Source organism: Natator depressus, chromosome 4 (genome assembly GCF_965152275.1).
Source record: "Natator depressus isolate rNatDep1 chromosome 4, rNatDep2.hap1, whole genome shotgun sequence".
NCBI classification, from domain to species: Eukaryota; Metazoa; Chordata; order Testudines; family Cheloniidae; genus Natator; species Natator depressus.
Window position 1 is genome coordinate 24918692 of NC_134237.1, and position 23628 is coordinate 24942319.

At 41.1% G+C, this 23628-nt stretch overlaps 1 protein-coding gene across 5 annotated transcripts in view; it reads left to right on the forward strand.

Annotated features, from left to right (window-relative positions):
- The window catches only part of BMPR1B (bone morphogenetic protein receptor type 1B), a 350045-nt gene that overhangs the window by 171346 nt on the left and 155071 nt on the right, over positions 1 to 23628 (forward strand). The window contains exon 4 of one of the 5 annotated variants that reach the window (XM_074950638.1): positions 9138 to 9221. The exons of 3 other annotated variants lie outside the window; for them this stretch is intronic. The gene's annotated coding sequence lies outside the window, so the exon portion shown is untranslated. Of the gene's footprint in view, positions 1 to 9137; positions 9222 to 15044; positions 15068 to 23628 lie in introns of those variants that run through there. One more of the 5 variants, XM_074950642.1, reaches the window with a different exon arrangement.

Genomic DNA, 23628 nt, shown 5'->3' on the forward strand with positions numbered 1-23628 from the left:
GTTGGGCTAAGCAAGAGGTTACAGACCAAGATGCTCATGATTGTCCTGTCTTGCCTTAAAATCTATGAATCTATGGAAAGTTCCAAACTCCATAAAAGTTACTTCAAAATCTTTCATTGCTTGTGGTATCTAATAACATTTCTAAAATATCCACTTCAATGCAGATGAGCATTCTAGTGCCATGCCTTCCTCGCTGTTAACCATTTAAAATGCAGAATTCATTAATTATATGCTAAGATTCATTATATTTGTGTCTAAGGGTCAGTTCCCGTTGATTTCAGTAGGAGTTGGAACAGGCTGTTAAAGAAGGTTCTGACTATAACTTTCCTGTGCCCAGAGCTGCATTTCTAGAAGTCTGCTTTTCATAATCTCAGACAATTCTGAGTTTATTGTAATTCTTAGATTGGCACTACGGGGCAGAGTTAAGGCTAGCTGTATAACCTTAATTGTGCATTTGAATGCTTCTTGAATATTTTAGATCTTTTTTTTTTTTCCAGTTGAAGCTAAACATAAACTTGGAGTTTCTAGGCTTTCTAGAATTACAACTTTATAAGGTTTTTTCCCCCCCTGAAGTGTTAGATTCATTTAAACTTAGCTCTAGGTTAATTTTTTGTTTAAAATATATAAAACATTAAATACATATGAAATATTAAGCCCACAAAAGAAATATATTAAATATTAAGCCCACAAAGGCAGCTCCCATTGACTTTGATTGGATTTGAGGCTGTTGATAATTAACTGTCTTAACAAATGCCTTTTTATCAGTATTGCCTTACTAAAAATTGTAGCAAAAGTACTTTTTTGCCTTTTTGAGACCCTGGAAGAAAACTCTATTTTCTTGATCTTGTGATATGCTTGCTGTTACTCAACTATGATAAGGAGAACGACAAACATGAAGTACTTTTGGAATTGTCCTTAGCAGCTCCTCTTTCTAAATCCTGTTTAGCAGTGTTGTCAGAAGTTACATTTCACGGCTTTTCTGGTTCACTACTGTCATGCTCAGATTGAAGAAATGTGAATTCTTGATCTGTCTGGTCATAAATAAACGGGAGGCAAGGGGTGAAGAGATGTAGTTTATTTCCGTGTGAGATCACCAAAATTACTTTATTTTTTTTTTCTTTTCTTAAAGTGGAAAGCATCCATGAAGCAGAAATTAATTTGCCTAATTTATGGACAATTAATATATGAGAAAATCCTTGCTGTAATTTCCATAAATTTTACTGGTTGTTGAAGTGAAGAAATGACATCATCCGAGACCAGAAGATTTCTTCTGACTTACCCAGTTTCAAACCTTTCCTTTAAACAACTCTAATATCATTTTCTTTCATTATTTCTAGGTTTAGATGTATGCTAGGAATTATTTGTAGACCCACAAAAATTTTGGGGCTCGATGCTGGAAGGATACCTGCACCGGTGTACATATGTAAGAGACAGGAGTGTGTGGGAACATGCAATAGGAAAAATGTGCTATGTGTATATTGGTAAAACAATGCATTAGAATGCATACTGCGACCCCCTTTCCCTTTAATCTATCAAGCCCTAAATGGCTTGGGTCCTGTTTGTTTGAAAAAAAAACCCTACTTCTTTACTAATACCATCTCTGATGATCTGGTGTAAACTCTTGCAGGCTCTTCAGGAGGTTTGGAGATTGGTATTTTGGGGCAGTGTAGGGGTTGGTGCTTGTTTTGCATTGAGAAGCATTTTCTAAAATATTTCTATCCCTGTCTATGATTTCAGGACATGTTGGTTGATAATTATGTGTGTGTTTTTTTTACCTTTGTACTGTGGCAAGAGATTATGATAGGTTGGGTCCTCCATCTTCTTTAAGTGCCTTCATTTTTATAAGTAAAATTGAATAAAATATAGGTGTAGGAATGAATGAAGTTATATTTCACTGAACTTCTTTTGCTTTAGCCCTCTTTCTTCCATTTTTAATTCCTTTTCCCCCATTTAATCCTCCACATATTTTTTTCTATCACTTTCTTTTCTTTTCTTTCACAATTCTCTCCACCCGTCTTTGCTGAGATGAAAATAACACAAAATCATCAATGTTGTGTGTGTGTGTGAGTTCAAGAAAAACAAAAATACTTTTAAAATTATTTAAAACTTTAAAATTCAAGTCCACTGTCCAGGGAAGACACAAGGTTGCCAACTGTCTAATTGCACAAACCCAAATATCCTGGCCCTGCCCCTTCTCCAAGGCCCCGCCCCCTGCTCACTCCAGCCCCTCCTCCCTCCGTCGTTTGCTCTATGCCACCCTCTGTCACTTTCACCGGGCCACTTTCACTGGGCTGGGGCAGGGGGTTGAGGTGCGGGAGGGGGTGTGGGCTCTGGGTTGGGGGTGTGGGGCAGAGGGGTTTGGAGTGTAGGAGGTGGCTCCGGACTGAGTCTGGGGCAGGGGGTTGGGGTGCGGGAGGGGGCACAGGCTCTGTGAGGAACTTTGGGTGTGGGAAGGAGGCTCTGGGCTGAGCCTGGGGCAAGGGTTGGGGTGCAGGAGGGGGTGTGGGCTCTGGGAGGGAGTGTGGGAGTGGGTGCGGGCTCTGGGCTGGGGCAAAGGGTTGGGGTGCGGAGGGAGTGAGGGGGGCAGCGCTTACCTCGGGCAGCTCCTGAAAGCAACCGGCACGTCCCTCTGGCAATGGCTCCTAGACGGGGGGCCAAGGAGGCTCCGCATGCTGCCCCTTCCCACAGACTCCACCCCTGCAGCTCCCATTGGTTGCAGTTCCCGGTCAGTCGGAGCTGTGGAGTCGGCACTTGGGGAGGGGGCAGCACGCAGAGACCCCTTGCCCTCCCGCCAGGGGCCGCAGGGATGTGCTGGCCGCTTCTGGAAGTGGCGTGGAGCCACAGCAGGCAGGGAGGCTTCCTTAGCCCTGCTGCTGTGCCAGGCCTTTAACGCCCAATATCTCCTGGTTTGGCTGCTGTAGCCTCTGGGAGATAAAGTGTGATTCTGGGAGACTCCCGGTGAAACCGGGAGGGTTGGCAATCCTAGGAAGACAGTTTTAACTGAAGCGGACGATTTGTGCTTTCTGTAGACCTTATTCAAAGCAAACTGCCACTGAGTCCAGTGCATATTTTCCTTAAGTAAGGCCTGCAGGATTAGGCCCATGATTACCAGACAACCTGATTGTGACTTTCATGAGCTTCTTTCTCCTCTGTTTCTTCATAGGTGTTTAGCATCCCAGTGACTGTCGAGAGACACTAGCACCCACTGACACTAAACCTCATCTTCAGAATCAAACTTCTTTGGTCATGGGCCAACAAGTTGGAAAAATAAAAAGTAGTAATTTGACAAGGCTGGATCATTGTCAGAACTACTTTCTGGAGATAGTACATGACTCTTTATGCTGAATGATCGCTTGCCCTGTGCTGCTGAAACAATGAAAGTACTGACTGTTTGTAGTTGTTGTTTCGGATGCTTTTGACAACCAATCCTTGGGTTTTGTCCTTAAATTCCTCAAACCTCACACACATAACTGTGCTCATGTTCCCTGAATATCTTGCGTAGTTGTGTCACTTCTTTCTGATCCTGTAATATGTGCGCACGGGTAGGCCATAAGATGAAGACCAGAAGAACTCAAAGACAAATCACAGTTACACATCCTCTCCATTTGAACATGCATCCATTCTAGATGACAGATGTGCTTGTGTGGTTAAAACACATTCTCCTAAGTTTTCTGCTGCATTGCAGAAAAACTGAGGGGTACTTATTTTCTTATTTTTCTTGGCCTATTTCAAGGTAGCACGATGGAATATCATAGTGGTTGGTCATTTTACTTCAATAGCCTGTTCAAGGAACTTCCCTGGAGTTTCCACTGAAGGTTCTACAACATGTATTAATCAGAGAAAACAGCAAAATGGGTTGTGGAAGATGAATATCTTGGATTTATAGCTATAAGGGAACATCAGCTCTCTCGTACAACATGGCCTACTTAATGAGCAAATTGTACACAAACATCTTTGGTTAGCTTCCTGGTTTAAAACCAGAAAATATGGTTACTGACTGTTAAAGGTAAGCCCCAGTCCTATTAAGTTTCTGTGGGATACCCTAAATTTTTTGTAACATCAGGCATTTTGGCTTCTACAAATGTTAAAAACAAGGAACAGGAATGAATTCAAGGTGTAACTCAAACAAGATCAACTTGTACTTGTTAAATTATCAGATTACAATGAGATATTGAAAGGTAGCACAATAGTTCTCCACATGGCTGTAGTTGTCTATAAATTAGATATCTTCAAATGAGTTCCAAGTATTTTGCAGGATCGGGCCCATAATCTCTATTAGAATATTCTTTCTATTTGAGAGGAATCTTTTTTGGGGGTGGGACTCTTCATTAAACACAGCTAAAATTGTAGTCTCTTAACTTTCTTACTTCATTACAGAGAATGAGAAGACCCAGCTAACAGCTGGCACTTTGAAAGGCAGATGAACATATATAAAGGGGTATTTAACTTAGGGGTGATTTAATTTCCCTATGGAAGTAGAGTTTGTAAAGACAGTTTCCAAGAATATTCTGGGTGCTTTTGTTTTTGCCAAATTCTGAATTTTTTTTCAATATATTAGAATTTTTAGCATGGATTTACAGTATCCTAGCAAAGGTAATAAAAGAAAATGGAATAAGATGTTTAAAAAATATATAGAATGTTTGAAATTTTTCAACATGTTAACTAGTTTTCATTTGCCAAACCCAGGCTTGTTGGCTAAATCCTGTTCTTATTCTCTGTTGCAGTCTTCTGGTTTTACTGGAAACAATTTTTCCTTATATTGCTTTTCTTAATTATGCAAATCATTCCTCCTCTTTTCCCCTCCCAAATAAGCTGAAGTCAATATACCAGCAGTTTTTCATTTAAAAATGTTACTTAACACTAACAACAAGGACCATTACATATATTTAAAAAAAAAAGATTTTTAAAAAGAATCTTGTTTCCATATTGTAGAAGCCCATAAAAGGCTGCCAGACCTAGAAGGAATGGATAACTGAGAATTTTGCGTGTACGCTTTTATCCACATGCTGTCCTGATTATGTGCCAACCTGATTTTAAGGTATAAGGTATTAATTTCTTTCATTTTCATTAATTTCTTTCTTGAAATGCTGAAAAGATTGATCACCTTTTAGGTGAATCTAGTCAGTCCAACTGTTAAGAGTGATAGAATTCAGGTTTTGGTGCTGGGTCACATGATTAAATTTTGAGGTCTTCAACTAAAGTAGCATTATCCCAGAGATTAATACATTTTTAAATCACAGAGACTTATTTAAGCTTCCGAAATGCAAGTAAAAGGTGATAATGCAACCTTCACTTTTCTTTTTCAACGTCACTGATGACTACACTTCACTACTTTTACAAACTATAGGCCCTGATTGGGCAATGACTTGTGCACATGCTCAGCTCTGTGCGATGTGGTTAGTTTCAATGACTTCATGAGTAAGTTGCGGTTGATATATGAAGGAATCCAAATCATAGCTTTGTCAGTTTATTGAGGCTTCCTCCAGTGTGTTCTCTTGCCCTTGTTGTTATCCTATAACAGGCCCAAACTTCTCTTGTCAGTAAAGATTTGGTTGGAGGTATTCAGTAGCTCAAAGAAGCATTCCTGTGGTACCCAAATGAATGCCCAATTTATATGTTGTGTACACGCAGATATGAGATTTGAATACAGCAGCAACTGTGTCTAACAGAAAAGCCAGTAGAGGATTTGTTTCTCCTTTAGTTAAATAAGAAAAGGCAGCCATGATACCTTGCAAGACCAGGAAAATAACAACAACTCATTCTGCTGTGGGGCATGGTTCTCAAATTCTCTGCACCATAATTCTCTGACAAGGATCAGGATAACCAGCTGCTTGAGTGCTGGATGGGGGATTAAGTAAATAAAACCTTGTTTCTCAAGCTCAGTGATCAACTCCTCCACGTACTAGTTGGGAATGGACCGTGGCTTGGGCAAGCCTTTATTCTTGGCAGTTGAATGAACCATGCTTGGAAGCGAAGACTAATCAGTCAGTGCCTTCTCAAGCACAAATGGGACCTTACAGAGGTTTTGTATGTTTGCATGGATTTCGATCCCACCGCATTTTAGTAAAAGAATTCAGAATTTGCCCCAGTACCCTTGGCTAAAATGACACCTAAGCCCACACCACACCCTGACACACCACACAGTCTATGTCCTTGTGCAGATTTCTATACCCTTGTTGTCTCCTTGGCAGCTGGCCTTCAGCAGTGGGTGAACATCAGTGGTGCTACTGCTATGTGGTTCATGAACTGCTTTAGGACCTTTCAGAATGTTTTATTAAAAATTAAGCTTTTTCTAACACAGTTTATTTCTATCACTTTTATGGTTTCCTGCTCTTAATTTTTGTTCATATGTCAGTTTTATCTATTAAATGGCATGTTAATGGTTAATAGCACTGTGTTTTCGTTTCCAGTGGTAGAGAAACATGGATGTCTTTGGTGCTTTATGTTGTGTGAATGTTGGCTTCTCTTGTGTCAGTCACTAACAAAATATGTCATTCTAAAACGATAGATGGTCAAGAAGATCTAAAACTATAGATGTTCAAGAATATGTTTTCTGTCTTACACTCCGTGGCAAGCTGTGCTTAGTAGTTAAGTAGCTTGCTTGATTTTATTAAGCCATTGTTTGTTTTTCTGGTTATCCAGGGAGTTGTTTGTGGCTGCTTAAAGGTTGACTGTATGACATAATGATACTGTCACATCCAGTTAAATGCATTTATGCTCTGGGCAGTACTTTTAGCAATGAGAAACTTACAACAAGCAAATTAGTTTCAAAAGCTTCCTTCTGGCAGCTCACCAAGGGTTAGTGATTACTCATGGAAGCACAATTCACATTTTTTTAAAAAGGAAAATGGTGCTGTGGTATCAATGAAGAGCTTCCTAAAATGAGGTTTTCTAACAAACAGAAGCAATATCTGTACCATATCAGCAAGTGACTAATGAGAAGCCTAATTTTTATGCCTATGTAGTAATAAAAGAATGAAGGCACACACAAAAATCAACCTTATGAGCTGCATCTTAAAAAAATAAAAGTGAATGTGGTGTGAGGGTGTGGGTTGATGAAAACTCCATGCTCATAAGTTATGTCAAACATCATGATTGCAAGGTGAACCAAAATCCTGCAACTATTATTATTTTTAGTCTATTACTACCTAGAGGGTCAAATCAGATTGGGCCTGTTGTGTTAGGTTTTACTTCCTAAAACTCCCATTGACTTTAGCTGAAACTTTTGTGTTAATAAAAAATGTTGAGGGGGGTGTCTCAGTAAAGGCATGCGTGTGTCATGGAAAAGTGGTGACCATTCATAGTGGGGAGCATATTTATAATTCAAATCAATCACCACCACACATGCTACTTACACTTACTGTGGTATTTCCCATTTGAAAACCCAAGTTATGGCTTCATACCACTGGAGGTGGACTGGGGTGCGTGGTCAGATATGTAGCAGCCAACCAGTAGTGATTGGAAACGTATCTGCATATGGTAAAGACAGGCATAATGCCTCTGGAGGTACTGGAGTAGGCTGCTATGCCCTTAAGGCATAGCACCTCCCCGTCCTCGCAGGTGTGCAGCAGTAGTTTCCTAGTCCTTTGCCTTCTAGGTCCTTGCACCTTTGGGGTGTGCAGTATAGGTCACCTCCAGGGCTCAGGAAATGGTGCTTGCCGAACCTTAAGGGGCACCATGGATCTTCCACACTCCCTGTACAGCAGTGCAATAGGAATCGTGGTCTTGTATAAAGTCATAAAGAATATGGCAGTAAAGTAAAACAATGTGGCACGATTGATGTTGACGAGACTTTTTTTTTTTTAAACGATACCCACAAGTATATAATAGAGCTGGTTGGAAGCATGTAGTCAAAACATTTTTTCGTTGGAATTTGCCAGACCATCAAAACCAAAAAGTTCTGCAGGACCTTGTTGATTTCAATGAAATTTCAATAAAAAACAGGTTTCAAAACCTGCCTAGTTTCTTGCCAGATCATCCGCCCAGTTCCTTGGCAGCCCACCCAACGAGTGACAGGGGACCAGGAGCTTGGAAGCCCTGGGAGTCCTGGTTCCCAGGATCCCAGCTTCTTGGCTGCCCAGGTGTCCAGTCTCCCTGACTCTGGGACAGCCTGCCAGATGGGTTGCTTCAAAGTCGGGGCTTTCAGGGTCCCTCACTCTAGGGTAGTCTGCCTGGAAGGCTGGGGCTTCCAGTAGGGCTGGGTGGAGAGAGGTGAATGTATTTCACAGAGAATTTAGAAGTGCTTGTTTTTGTTCCTAACCAGAATGAAACCAGATTTTGAAATCCTCCTTGGAATGAAAGTGCCATTCTTCAGCCAGCTCTTGGGTTGATATCTTTGTTAGTATCTTTTGTTAATTTGTTCATGCTGTATATTAACATCACTCTGAGTCTTGGGTACCAAGCATCTGACCTGGGTTGGCAAATATTTTCAGAGGTCCCTTTAAGATGTATATTTCCATCACATTGAAAATATACTCAGTGTTCTTTTGGTGCTTTACTGCCAATTATGAAATGTCTGCACACCTTTAAGTCTATGAAAAACACATTATTGTTTTTATTCAAGAAGTTAGTTTTAAAGAAAATGCTTTTCCAGAAATTTTTGACATCCACATTATGCAGTAATTTTATGATCCTCGCTGAATAATATTTTGGATATAAAGCACTGTAAAGGGGGTTTGAGATTATGCTGTTTGTTTGGCCAAACTAAAGGTAGTTCCTCCCTCTTTCCCCTCCCTTTTTTTCCACCTGCTTGCAGAAAGCTATATTTCTTCAGACAAGGCTCATAAGTACCCTTTTGTGCCTGATTTGGGCCTCCAGGAAAGGCTCACAGCATCTGTAAAGCTGGCAGCAAAATGGTATTTCCAGGCAGACAGAATGTTGCAGGGTAGAGAGCCAATCCATGGCTTTGTCTGAGCAGCTGAGAACTTCATCTGAGTAATACCACGGTGTACAGTAACACAGACCTGTGCCATGAGCAAGTACAGCATTGAGCAAGTGTTGGGGCCAATATTTATAGACCACTACGTAGCGGCCCTGGAGAGAGGGGGAGAGGGAGAGCGAAATCACTGCCTGAACTGAAGGCAATTTTATTTCAGATTTTTGCCTTTAAACAAAGTTTGGTTTTTTTTCACTGTCAGGTTTAATCTCCTCTTGGCAAGTCCTAATAGTCTTGCTCCAAGCTCTGACTGGGAGGAAACAGAATTAAAACAAGAAGTTTGAAGGTAAGTAATTAGCTAGTTCGGTGTCACATTTACTTTGTGTCCTTGCCTGTGTGCTGCCCTTTGAGGGCACTGCATCAATAAGCAGGACCTGGGATACGTGTTCTGGCTAATAAGTAGCACTGCCTGATATTTCAGGATGTTTTTGGGAGTGTGGTTATTCTGTGTATAGTTACAGGGGGAATGTCATGTTGATTCTTATTTAGTAATGTGCTTGAAAAGGGCAATTGGTGTTGGTCACCTCACAGCAGAAAGTCATAACTTGGGAATGAGAACACTACTTATTAGTGATTTATTCATTGCTGTTTTTAAAGTACCAGTGCTTGTGGTATCTGGACACTTGCATTTGCACCGTAAGCTGTTCTTATGTCATCCTGTGTGTGCTGTGTTCTTTTTAATAGCAGAAAGCTAGATAAAAACCTTGGGTAAGCTCTGCTGAGTGAACTGCTATCTAAGTTGACAGTCAGAGTCACTGCTGTAACGGCTGTGCAGGAGGAGCAGGACAGCAGGTAACAGCAATGCTCAAACATTTCATGTAAAACCATATATTTGATTAGAAGAGGAGAGAGAAACTCTCCCTGGTGCTTGGATGATGCTTACAAGGTGACATAGAAAACACGCCCTTTGTAGGATGTTCTCTGATAATAGAAAGGAATGAGTATCCATAACAAACTGTTATAACCAAGGTCGAAGGAAGATTCTCCCCCTCCTCACCCCACACAGGTAGTTACATAGAACGTTTGAAAAATGAGTCTCTTTCCATTACATGCCATAACTTTTCAGCAACCTCCACCAAACATATGGGCTGCTGAGTTCATTAGTCATCTTTGTTTGTATATTCCAGGGTGTAATTTTAAAAGCTGGGTTACCTAAAAAGGGGATAATTCTTCTAAACCTCTTTCCTGGCACCAACAGGTAAAATCTGTGCTTTTAGACATTTATGTTTACCATTCATAGTTCAGTGAAGATTAATTTGTTACATAAAGAACATGGCATTTTCCTGAATGAAATTTATCAGTTGACAACCCTGAAATTATTTCTTTAAGCTAAGAAAATAGGCTTTGGCACTGGTTTAAGATTTTGGAGGACGGTTGGGAGAGTAACTTGCAACTCTAGAGGGTTTTTAGACAAATACACTGTGAATATGTGTTAAAGATAATTTTAAGGTTGAGATACAAACTTACAAATACAAGGAACTGCAGGGTTAAGGCTCACACTATAGCCTTAACATGACCTGTTAACACTCTGCAACACATAGGGTATGTAATACCATCTACCATCCACTGTGTAGAGACTCCAAAGGACAGCAAAGTGAGTTAAAGATGAAGTAGCAGCGATGGGTCTGTATTTGGTTTGTTTGGATCATTTGAATATTTAGCCTCTAATGTTGCTTTATTTTTTTATTGTGATGTAAAAATAAGTTTGTTTGAGGAGATGTGATGGGATCCCGGGGTACATCCTGGAACTGGGGTACCATTGTGTCCCCTTAACTTTCCAGACTGGGCTTTCTCTCTCAATGCTTTGCTAGTGACAAGCAGCAAAGCCCTCCAGATGCTGTTGTCACTCAGTACAGCAGCATGTGGAACCACACACCCAGATAAATTGTATCAATGCTCCCTGAGCCACTCACGAATCACACAGAGAAAGACACCAGCAAATCTCCCAAGTCCTCAGTATTGCACCCCCGGAATAAACCGTCTTGCCCTTGTCAGAAGCCTGACCAGTGTTCGTTTATTACCCAGTCCACCCCTCCTTCCATGTGGAGAGGATACACACTAGCCTTTGTTAACTGAGCTGAAATATTTCCCAAGCACTTCAACCACACTGTTTTCGGTTAAATATAAACCAGATTTATTAACTATTGAAAGATAGATTTTAAGTGACTATAAGTGGCAGGCACAAAAGGTCAGAGATAGTTACCAAAGAAAATAAAAGGTAAGCGCACAGTCTAAATCTTAAACCTTGTTAGATTAGGCACTATTTGGATCAAGCAGTTTTTCTTATCCCACTAGATGTTGCAGGTAGGTTACAATTCTTAATACACAGGTTTTCCCTTTAAGCCTAGGACCAGTCTTCTCAGTTCAAGTCCTTTTTCTCCCAGCATTCATGTCACTTCCAGCGCAGGTGGAGGAGGAGACAAGCAGTTGCATGATGCCACTGCCCCTTGTTTTATACCCTCAGTCCATGTGCCTGGAAAATGGGAAATATTAGCCCAGACAAGTCCTGGTGGGCTTTGCTGAAACATAGAGTTGAGCAGTGCCCCATTGTGTGATGCTTGCGCAACTCTCTTACAGAATTACAGATCCTTTGTTTACAGCTCCCCAGCTGATTAACGATCATGATGATCTTTCAACACCCGCCCCTTTGTTGTCACTGGAAAACTAACAGTGGACAACTCCCAAACTTACAACATATTTCAATAACAACTATACAGCAAAATCTCATAACTTCATACATGCTAACGCTATACAGAACAGTGGGTTTCAGCAGATCATCACCTTTCATACGATATCTTACATGGCATGCTTTATATGAAATATCACAGCCATTTAGGAATGATGGATATGGGGGCTACAGGGTGCTACTTTGAGTTACAGCATATCATGGGGCGGGGAAATTAGAAAGGAAAAATAATTTAAAATCTCACTGACATTTTCAGGTAGCCATGAGCTAACTTCAATAATTTCAAGAATTCCAGATGAAGCATGGGGACTTGCAGAAAAAAGATGCATAGTTAATAATCATGCTTGTATGTACACAAGATGTGCCCCTGCCCAAACGTTCTGTATGTGTTGGAACACTTGTTGACATCACAGATACTGGAAATATTAGAGGCTGTATTGGAAAATCCAGCAAAGAAGAAGGGAATATACTTCTGGTACAATGACAATTAACAATAACAGAACTGGTCCATCAGTGGGCAGAAATAAACACCTCTCATTATGGAAGTTATAGCAGAGGATAGGCATCACAAATAGATGTGTAAAAATCTGTCTGGGTAGGCGCTGGGCTTAATAAAACACAGTGGTGTTGCATCTGGTTTTGAGGTTTATAAAAATACAACCAGCACAAATTTCACCTCATAAAAATATATTTATGTATTTAACCACTTAAAGGTGATGTGGATGTCTTCTCTGTTCCCAGCAACAAAACTGAGAGGCAGCTGACAGGGAGTGAGAAAGGATGTAGCGGTTGTGAGAGTCTGTACTCTGCTATAAGTGGGCACAACATGCCAGTGGACTGGGCTCAGCAGCCTCAGAATTTCACAAGTCGTGAATGAGTCGGTTCCCATATTTCTGTAGACGTAGCAACATCAACCTCTGAAAATAGATTTGTTCTTGTGATGTTGCACAAAGCCTGATCTTGCTTGCCTTGTGCACTTAAGTGGCTTGAGTTTTGGGCAAGCAAACACAGCAGAATTGTGTAAAAAATTGCTAATATCCCATTCCTAAAACACTCTCATTTGAATTTTATTATTAATTATTATTTGTATGATCATAATGCCTAGGAGCCCCAGCAGGGACCAGGGCTCCATAGTCGTCGGTGCTGTACAAACATGGAGCAAAAAGGTGGCCCCTGCCCTCAAAGAGCTTACAATCCAAGTATAAGACAAGAGACAACAGATGGGGCAGTACCAGGAAACAGTGAGACAACTTTGGTCAGTATGTTGGGCAGTGGTATCAGCACACCAGAAGTTTAACTGTTCTCAAGTTTGATTTATTTTACACCTTGTGTTCATGTTGATCTCGGTATAACCAAGTGTACAAATTATGTAGGAGATGTAAACATTTATAGATAGCTTTTTTGTTGTAATTCCCCCTCCTAAGTTTCATAAGCCTATATATAGATGCTTTAACTTCACGGGGAGGAACCAAGTTAGCCTCTTGGTCAGTGGTTTCACTGGAATATTGCTGTCATAAGGTGGAGGGAGAGACTCTCTTTCAGATAGCCAGGACCAATCAAGTAAAGCCCATTTTGTCTATATGCTGTCACCTAAGTCTGACTTTCTTTCTGGGGTTAGGGGAGGGAGAGTCACAAACTTCATGCTGACTGACTGCAGGAATGATGATGTGATGAGATGGGGTTGGTTCTTGCCTGCTTGCCTGATGTCAATACACTTGGGAGGACTCTTGAGGGGGCTGCTTCCTGAAACAGATGTAAGGGAAGGGACCAATTGGGATTAAAATGTTCCTCGCATGACTTCACCAAATCGATGGCAATGGGAGTAATGAGAAAGGAAAGGAGTCTGTTTTTTGTAATGGTGGGCCCTGCACCAGTCTCTAGGAATCAGGGGAGAAGTGGGAGAGTAAAACCCCTCCAAAACAAAATCCTCAACCTTTGTATTAGCTTTAAGAAAAAAAGACCATCAGGTTCTTGTCCTGTCTTCCTGCTAGTGCTGTGTATGAGATTACTCCAGTGCTAGAGCTGTCATCTCCTCAAAATCATAAGATTAGACTTAAAAATCTTGATATTTTAAAAAATAATAAATATGTTCCTTCTATTTGGTTTTTGTTTTTTTGAGCCTTTCAAGTTTATATTTTTAGACTTTCCTCAGCAAACACAAGGATTAGAAACTTCCGTTTTTAATGAAAACATGACTCCAGGAGCTGAGAGTTTGTGAAAAAACACCAAATATTATGATACAGGCAATAAAATTGTGAGAGTTGGCAGCACTGGGAGTTGCTAGGCTTCTGTACAGCTCTATAATGCTTGGGCTTGGATCTGGATTATCTTTGTTTCCTCTTGAATGTCAGGCCAGCCTGGTCTCTGGCATGGTCATGTGGGAGCTCAAGCAACCCATGTACCTTTAAAGCACTTGTGTAGGCCAGGATTGTGTAAAATATAGGTGTTTTGTTCTATAAATTTGTTTCATTTACCTTCATGTTCCATTTGTGCAGTCCACTATCATTCCATATAGCTAGCTGATCAGGAAGGGGAATGGCAGCTCCATCGAAGCTTTGATATGTGCAGGCCGTGGATATCCAGCAGAAAAATACTTTCCTCTCAGTAATTCCCATTAGAACTTTACCTTTTGTTCCTGGCTGTGTATTTAGGTCTGTCTTCAGTTGTGACATGAAATGTTAAGTGACATGTTTCAACAGTTTTACTATTTTCTGCTGAGAAGTTTCTTGTGCTTGTTTTGCTAAGGCTGCTTTTGGTGTCAGAGGTTATCCTTTTGGTTATTTACCTCACTGCAAGTTACTGCTAAATGCAGAGCCTCACAATAATTAACTGTGATTGCTGATAGTTTTGTGCTTTGTTTTAATTATCCTAAAATTGTACAAGCAAAACATGACTCTTTTTCCAAACATATCCTGGGATTTGGATTCAGTCCACAAGTTTGTAGTGTTTGTATTCCATTAGCACCCTCAGTATGCTAGGCACTGTTAAAACACAAAAGAAGATGCAGTCCCTACATCGAAAAACTTAGTTTTACAAAAGTAACATATGAAGGGAGGAAGAGGAGAATACAGTCAGAGAATGTGAGTACGTGTGCGTGTATATAGTTATAGATATATGCATTGTATTTTTATTGTTTTATATTGGAGCTGTTTGGAGCCTTTACAAGGTGTTCAGAGCAAATAATATATGAGAGCCCTTCTGGCTAGAATGTAGGATGTTTAGATTCTTTTTTTTTTTTTTTTGAGTGCTCATGCCCATTTCTGGCATCTCCAGTTTTACAAGGACTTGCTATTTGTTGCGAGTTCTTGTGCATCTTTTGTAGATAGGAGAAGTGCTGCTGTACTGCAAAGGTCAAAGTCAGTATAGGGAAGACTTCTCCATTATTGCTGTGAGTACGCAAGTTGGGAAAACCCTCAAGATGTAGGTGTGGAATAGAGCTGAGGCAGGTAATTAAAGGAAAGAATATTTTGGTTATTAATTTTATTTTTCTGACTTCGATGTCCTTTCCTGAAGCTGTGACTATCAGCTAACTCGGGATTTGTTTAAGTACAGTGTGTGCTTTATGTATAAATTCTGCTCCTCCTTCATAAAACTACCTTGCTAATTCCCCATTCTTGGAAGAACCAGGAACTTTGAAAGAAGCTCAGTTACTAGAGGCTGAGTGGAAACTCACACTCTGTGAGTTCAATAGCATCTGTAGAAATGGATGGTCAGGTGTTCTCTGTTCAGATTTCTTTTCTTTTGTAATGGTTGGAGTGGTTTATTTCAATACTTGTAGTATTTATTCCATCCTCTATATCTTCAGTTCAGTCTACATCGCTGGACCTGAAATTTAGCCTTAGGCAGGTCCCTCGGTGATCCATAATGAACAGATAAACAGATGGCCATGTAATTTACCCTTTTCCCAAAATGCCACATAAATCTGAGTGCTGCCTAACTCCAGAGAAATGTTTATCCACCTGCCTCTTTCTGTCTATGTTTTATCCACCTGCCTCTATTTGCCTACCTATGACTTTGGGAGCATCGTCACAATAGAGGACTGTGTGACCAGATGGGAGCAAATGGTGAAGCACAGACAAGAGAGCTCATGGTACTGCATATCAGGGAAGAGGAGTTTACCTTGTGGACTGACTCGGTGTTCTGCTCCTATGTGGCATATGAGCCACATGTGGCAGCCTCCAAGATAGTGGTTCAGCCCTTCCTCCTCCTTTTGCTTGTGTTCCCTCTGTTTCACCCAGCTGGCCACATGGCTCAGAAGTGCTCTTCTCTTCCAGAGCTCCTCTTCCCTCCAGGAACATAGAGCCCTGTTTTGACTGGGTGTAGTTGTTCTGGGTTGTTAGCCATCTTTTGCAAGTATCCTCTGCTGTGGTACATTCATGCAATGTGGCGTTATGGATTACTGCAACCTGAATTAACCATGGATATTTTTTTAAATGGGAAAAATAAGGGTATTTGGCAGTCAGACTTGCATTTAGACGTCACTATAAAGTCTCTCTAATCAGAGAACTTTCCTTCTGATATAGATACAAATAGAAACTTCAGTTTCTAACAGCAACATAACATGTAGATACCACAAAAGGCCTTAATGTGTGAGTAAAAGACGACTCAGCATGCATGCAGGTGCACATTTAATAGACTGTGTTTGCAGAAGGTAATATTTGTGGGCACCAAGTTTCCTTGATCGTTGACCTTCATCTTTTTTCTTTCATGTAGGAAGTCCAGTCTTATGTGACTAAGCCTTGTTCACTTAACTAGTGGTTGAAGTAATGCTCCTTTAGATCAGATCAAGTATGCAAAGAATTACACACGCTCACTCACTAATGCTTCCTGGTTTAGAAATCATGTATGCAGTGTCAAATATCCCATTGCATTTTATTCAGGCTTTTCCAGAATATCAAATAGTCCAATCAGTATGATTATCTTAGACTTCTATGCTGCTGTAGAACAGTGCAAAGTTTTGTTTTGTTGATGATTCTGGTTTATGTTTGGAAGGATTGTGTGTACCAGGCCTTTCATGGCCCCTTGCTGGAGGCCCCTGAGGTCCTACTATACTCCCTCCCAAGAAAGTAGTAGTGAAAGTGGGTCCTTCAGGCCTGCCTAGAGAGGCTGCATGGAAGCAGCCAATCAGAGTCTAGCAGACTCTGAGAAAAGGAGCTGCAGGCTCTTATCAGGTCAGTTCCTGGCTGAGACCAGAGGGACAAGGAAGGGTGCTCCTCTCTGTCCAGCGAAGCTCAATGGGCTGCATTAGCTTAAGCTGGGAGAGAGAGGGCCTGAGAACTTGAACCTTAAGGTGAGCGGTGAAGATAAAGGGGTGGGTGGTAAGAAGCCCAAGGAAGTAGCAGCAGCAAATTGAAGTGAGCGGTACATGGGTGCTGTTTATAGGGTCACTGGATTGGAACCCTCCATACTGGGTGGGCCCAGGTTCCCTCACCAGCCACTTGCAAAGTGGCCTAAGCCCTGAGAAGAAGACACAAGACTTTTTGAGCCCGGCAAAGGGCTGAGTATAAAGGGCCCAGAGATGGGGCTGAAGGCCCTGGTGAGAGCGGGTAGGCAGTTTCTTGAAATCTTTGCTGCCCGAAAGGGATTAATTTTTGACTGGATGTCCTGGCCAGAGGGCCAAACCACTGAAGACCCACCAAGCAAAGTCAACAACCTACAGAGAGCACCAGGAGCAAGAAAAGGACTGCAGTACTGCATGCAGCAGCAGGAGGCACTCAAGGTGAGTGTCCTCTTGTTACAGGTTGAAACAGGATATTCTGCAGTGGGGCAAGGCAGGCAGTTACTCCCCACCCTCAATCCTGGTTCTCCCCTCCCAGACTTTTCATAGATTTTCATAGACACTACACTTTCCCCCCTCCCATATACCCCCTCTGACTTTGCAGGATATAACATAATCATATATAATGTTCTGTATGCGGACACAACTTTGCAATCCATCCTGAATTTTACTAAAGTAACATCCCTCTGTTGAAAATCACATTTGTCAAAAGTCTGAGACTGTGCCACACCGGTGCTAATAATACTGCTAGCCCAAGGCAACCGTGGAAATCTGTTGTGGATTTAAGTTCCAATCTATCTCCTGAACGAGGAAGAGTACAAATAACTTGCATGAATTCACAGAAGGAAGTGTTTGGGGAAGTGACTGGATCCTCTGAGCTGCTCTTGAGTTTGAGATGGTATCCTCCTATCTGCTGATTTCTGGATTTGGGTAGATAGGAAGGTGGAGAGTTACTCTGTAACCTGAACACATATGGCACTTTAGAAATTAACTGCCTGGAGGAAGAGCGAGCCAGCAACCCTTTTTTCTAAACCATATATATGATGATGAAAGGTCTGCTGCCTACCACCTTGAGCTGGCACACTAGAAAAATTCCCTCTCAGCAGGGGACAAAATATACTGCTTTTTCTTAATCCTTAGTAGTCTAGAATGTGTTTCTTGGCCCCACAGGCCATATGTTTAAAATCTTTCTCTTAAGGTCAGCATAGCCTTTGCTTGGACTTTGCTCTGTGTGCCAGAGCACTGGAGCAGGACATACTGCTTTAGTAGAACTTGAAATGAATCCGTGAATTATCGTTTATTTACTGTATATCATCCCCCCTCAGAAAGCTCAAGTGTAAAGTATGATTTTTAATTAACAAGTATATTGTCCCAGAGCTTTGACTTGGAAAATTACATATCAGTACATGTTTCAGAGTAGCAGTACATGTACTGTTTGGCAAACCATTCTTTTCTCCCAAGTAGCTATAAATAAAATCCTTCTGTTTCCTAGCCACATTTTGTTTCCTCATGTTTAAAAATTGTAGATACATTTTCAGTATTAATTGCCAAAGGACAATAAATGACTGGCAATATTTGAATAAAGCTATGCAATTCTCTCTGCAAAAATTATTTTTATTTTCCATCACCGCGTCTCCTTCACTTCATCACTACAACGATCTGTCTTTACATCCAGGAGCAGTTTTGTCTACTAGCCTTGAAACATATTTCTATGCTTATTGTCAGAACTCTGCCAGCAAATTGAGCTCGACAATCAGAAGGGAAAGTTGGGGAAAGCAGAGTGACCTAGGACACACAGTTCTACTAAAATCTTTCAAGGCTCTTGGAATACTTTTTCTTTTGGAGTGAATCAAATTACAAACTGAGAGGTTGGTTTTGTTAGCTAGTCATTAATGTAGAACCAGTGAATTTTTGGGCTTGTAACCCTTTATCTTGCTAATTAATGGCATATTTTTATTTTGGAAATATTTTTTCCTAGTCATTAACTAAAATATCTACAATTTAAAAGACAGCATGTGAGGTCATGGATAGTGATTTGATCCTCTGTTATAACAATATTGTACAAGTCAGCCTTTTGGCTCAGGAGTAAACTAATTCTGTATGCACCCTCTAGTGGTCAGTGAAAAGTTAGAAACTATATTACTATCAGATGCATTGCTTGTCATTCCTCTTGCTTATCTCTGCAGCTTGAGACAAGGGGCTGAGAATCAATAAGAGGGCTGTTTCTAGGCCTTTTGTATTTAAGGGGTGTGTTAAGGCTGAAACGTTAAACTGTGCCTTTCACTTGACAAATTAGTAGGTTAGAGTGTAACAAAAGAATAACAATATCACCTGTATGTTGTTATAGGAAGAAGGAACTAGAACACCTCTGTTCAGGAATCCTGATCTCTCAATAGAGACAGAGGAGACTGTGTTCTGCTGCCTCTTTCACTCTAATTTTCCCTTTCACCTGCTTAACTCCACCCTTGGTCCAAAAGTAATAGGAATGGAGATGTGCTCGTTTAATTCCTCCCCTCTTTTCCTCCAATGATTACACTAAATCTGCTTACCATTTGAGCAGAAACTTAGTTCTGATTTACTTTAGTCACAGCACCTGCAAGTGACTTGTACCAGTGGGGTCACTCAAGTGATGCAAAATGTTCAGCTTTGTTCCTCCCTCCCTCCGCTGCCTGTTAGTGACCACTGCTGGTTCAGGGATGGAGCTAACATAGACCCCTGTCTGGCAGCGCTCTAATACTGAACTACACTGGCAGGATTACCTCCATTTTAAATGCTCCAGGGATATTGTGCCACAAGTACTTTCTAACACTGGCCACCAATGTAGTGTTAATTTCAGCACTGTTCATAGAGAGAATATACTTCCCTGGTGTATGTCTTCGGGACTACTCTGCTGTGCTACTTATGCTCCGCTGTCCTTTTGGCTGAATGTAATGCAATTGTGGTATAGAGCAAAGAGGAGAATAAAGAGGATTGACAGGATAGCAGTATGGGCCCCAGCAGCAGTGCTGGAGGGATGTTATTGTCTCTCTAAACGCCTAGAGTTGTATATTGTGAGGAGGCAGAGAGGTGTTCTCACAAGTGTGTGAAAGTTCCTTGCTACTGTTCTTACATACTTAACGCAAAAACCATTTTTATTTCATGGGGGGGCACTGTAAATATCTAATGTGAGCAGGTGTTAGTTATTAACTCTCCCCAGCCTGCTTCCAACGATGATATACCACCTGAGTGCTTTTTGTCTCTTGACAGGCGTAGGTTTTCTGCAATCACTCTTAGAAGTTTTTAGGAAGGAAAATTTCAGATCATATTGTGTGCTGAAAGAAAAGGGACACTATTTTGGAGATGCAGTAGTTGTTCTGGTACTGAACTAGTTCAGTTCAGTTATTGTGGAATATGGGAACTCTGGTTAAAGTGTAATTTTTTTCAGAAAAGGGACTATGTAAAAGTGTTACCTATCGTTTGTGTCCTCTACATATTTCCACTCTTGCAATATATGGGGACCAGTGCTGCTGAACAATGCAGCCTTCCACTAGCAGTGCCTGTTGGAGAACTCATGTGCCCCTTCTGTGTCCATCCCCTTTGCATTCAAGCAAGTTCTAAAGGTAGAGCTGTAAAAGGGGTGCAGCAGTGGTTTCTGCTGCTGTTCCTTCCAACCACTACCATGGACAGAGTGAGCCTTCTTCAGGATTCCGGATTCTTAGCAAATTAGATAAGTGTCTTGCTTTTCTGTAAATAGTTACAGTTTTCACCATTGGGTTAGCCTTAGTGTTACTGTTAGTTAGTTTATGGCAGATCTGAACAAGAAACATGAATTTAAGCGATGTGCTTCATATCCTGCAGTTTTTCCAGCATCTGACACACATGCTTGATGCCTAAAATGCTTAGGAGAATGGCACTCTCCTTCTCAGTGTGTGTCTGTAAGATATTTACATCCTGAGCCAGAAAGAAGAGGCAAAACAGACTGCAGGAAGTCTTCTTGGCTAAAACCTCTGAATATGAGGGCTCAGAGTTTCAGGATCATGGAAATAAGAGGCCTGGATCAGCTCCAGGACCTTCTGGTTCCAAGAAACCCTCTATATCTAAGTCATTGTCTTTGACACTGAGCTCAATGTCAAAAAGGACTGACCAGTCAGCAGCAAAAACCTTAGACCCACTTCCAAAATGGGTATTGAGGGTGGCTGAAACTGGCTTAGACAATAGCAGTTCTACACCTGAAGCCTCTACGGAACCAGGACCTTCAATTCCAAGGAATAAGAAGGCCAAGACCAAGCATCTTTCAGGGCCTGGCATTATCTGCTGGTCTGGGGTCTCATCACATCCTTCAGTTCATGAGCATGAGGATCCAAGACAGATGAGAGACCGAGGTCACTCTGTTCAGTAGGTACGGAAGAAATTGACAGATCCCCTGTATCGCATCAGCACCGATATCTTCTGAAGTGTTTTCTACACATGTACTTGTGGAACTGCACTCCTGTGATCCTGTCTGCACTTCACAAGCAGAAAGAGAGAGGGTTAGATAAGGATTTGACACAACACTCTCCCTCTCACAAAAAACACAAAGCTCACCATGTGGATCTTCTGTGATGTTACCGCCACCTCCCAGAACCACCTGCGTGTTCACCTAGAAAGTCTATCTCATCCTTGTTACTACTTCTGTGGTATTACCCATTGGTTCCTTGTCGGATATGGGCTCTGATCTGCATCCAGAAGAGAAACTGGATACAACAGTTTACTTGGAGACTCATCCTCAAGTCTGTTTTCATGCAACAGACTGTCACAAGTATGCTTTTCTTCCTGACTATGAGATGGTACAGGACTGGACAATTTGGCATGAGTGGCAAGTATCTTGTTGGATGCCTTGCCCACATTGGCCACCTCCAGGGTTTCTATTTCAACCTCCCTTAACAGTTATGGTCTCGGTTCCACATCCTGGCAAAAATGCGTCAGTGGATCCAAGGCATATGGATCGAGGATTTTAGGGGATCTGAGATCAAGGGATAGGTCCCCTATTATAATCCATGACATTTTGTATGATGAGAAAGAAGAAGCTGATGTGTCTTTAGAAGTTAATATTGTGCATCAAGACTTAGAACCTACAGACAAATCCTCCCCCGAGGGTTAATATTGGAGTAGCCTCATCTCCCTCACCACCCGAGGATGCTCTACAATTCCAGGAACTAATAAGCAGAATGGTGTCTACAATGAAATTACCTTCTGATTCACTTCAGGAAACACCTCATCCTGTTTTTTATATGCTGGGGAATACTTCTACAGACAAGGTGTCTGCCCCTTTTGGAAAGTCTCTGGCAGCCAGCAAAATCAGTATGGATTGGCTCACAGTCCTTTGCCCAGACTTCTTGATCACATCTTTATTGTGCTTTTATTAAAAATGTCTTTGAGAAGATGTATGAACTACTTAAAAATGTGTGTGAAAGTCCAAGTAAGCAGAGACTTTCCCTCTGGGGGTCCTTAGCGCAAAAGAAAATACACTGTGTGTCTTTAATCCGGTCCTGATTTGCCACAAAATCTATCATACATGTTAACTATTGGAAGTCTCTACTGTGGACTAAGGACATGATCTTGAGCCCTTTGAAGTCAGTGGTAAAGTTTCAGTGGGGCAGGATCAGGCACTAAAATAGCAGATTGGGACTGCTGTGTATTGGAACAGTTCTGTGAGGGTGAAGGAGTGAAGCTTGTGCACTTCCTACTATATCAATTTTTATTTATTTTTTTATACTCAAAAATATAAAAATATAATGGCTGATTTTTAGAAACAGGCCTATTTTTGTCTAAAGTGCCAACTGATTAAAAAAACTGAATTGCTTAAAAAAATCATTATTTATTTTGACCTAGTGCAGATAATGAATCAGAAGTGTGATTTGAAACCATCTGGTAACCTACAGGGCAAGCACAACATACCATAAAGGAAACCTGAGTTTGAGAAAAGCCTCTAACTCTCTTGGTGTTTGTGGTGTTGGACATAAGTGATAACCTTGGCCTGTGGAAGGTAATGTATGTACAGTAAAAATGGCCAAGTACTCGGAGAAGGGGAATAAAGCTTATAAAGATAAGCTGTGGGGGACCTCAGCACCAGTTTTATATGAACCTTTAGACCAGAGGCTAGATTTGGTGATATGGCAGGAATTATGGAGTTCTCACCAGAGAAGTGGAGGAGAGGGCAAAAATGTGTTGGGACATCATACACCAAATGTGAACTTCAGCATTAAACAAACATCATATTTATTAACAATAAGGGGCATAAATTCAAATAATCATATTGGTTCAAAGTTAGAGGCTATAACTGAAAAACTTCGTAAACAACTATAGTGTTGCTGACTGATCTATCTCTTTGTCAGGGTGAGATTCTCCCCTTTTGCACATATTGAGTAGTCTTTTACTCCATGAACGGTCCCATTGATTTTAGTGGCACTGCTCAAGGAGAAAGATGATATTCAATGCAAGTAGAACTCATAGAATCTGATCCTTTGTGATTTAGAAATATTGTTGGGAAGGGGGTTGTTTGCTGTACAGAAATAAAAAGAGTTTAGAAGAAATACTTATGTTTCAGTTGGCTTATTGGTCCTTCAGTTTTCATGCTTTTGGAAATGTCACTTCTGATTGTTCCACATAATTGCAGCAACACCTGCTGGTGAGCACAGAACTGATATTCTGGAGGCTTTCCCAAGGTTGACATGAGCCAACAAACCATTTTTGTGTTTAACAGATGTTCTT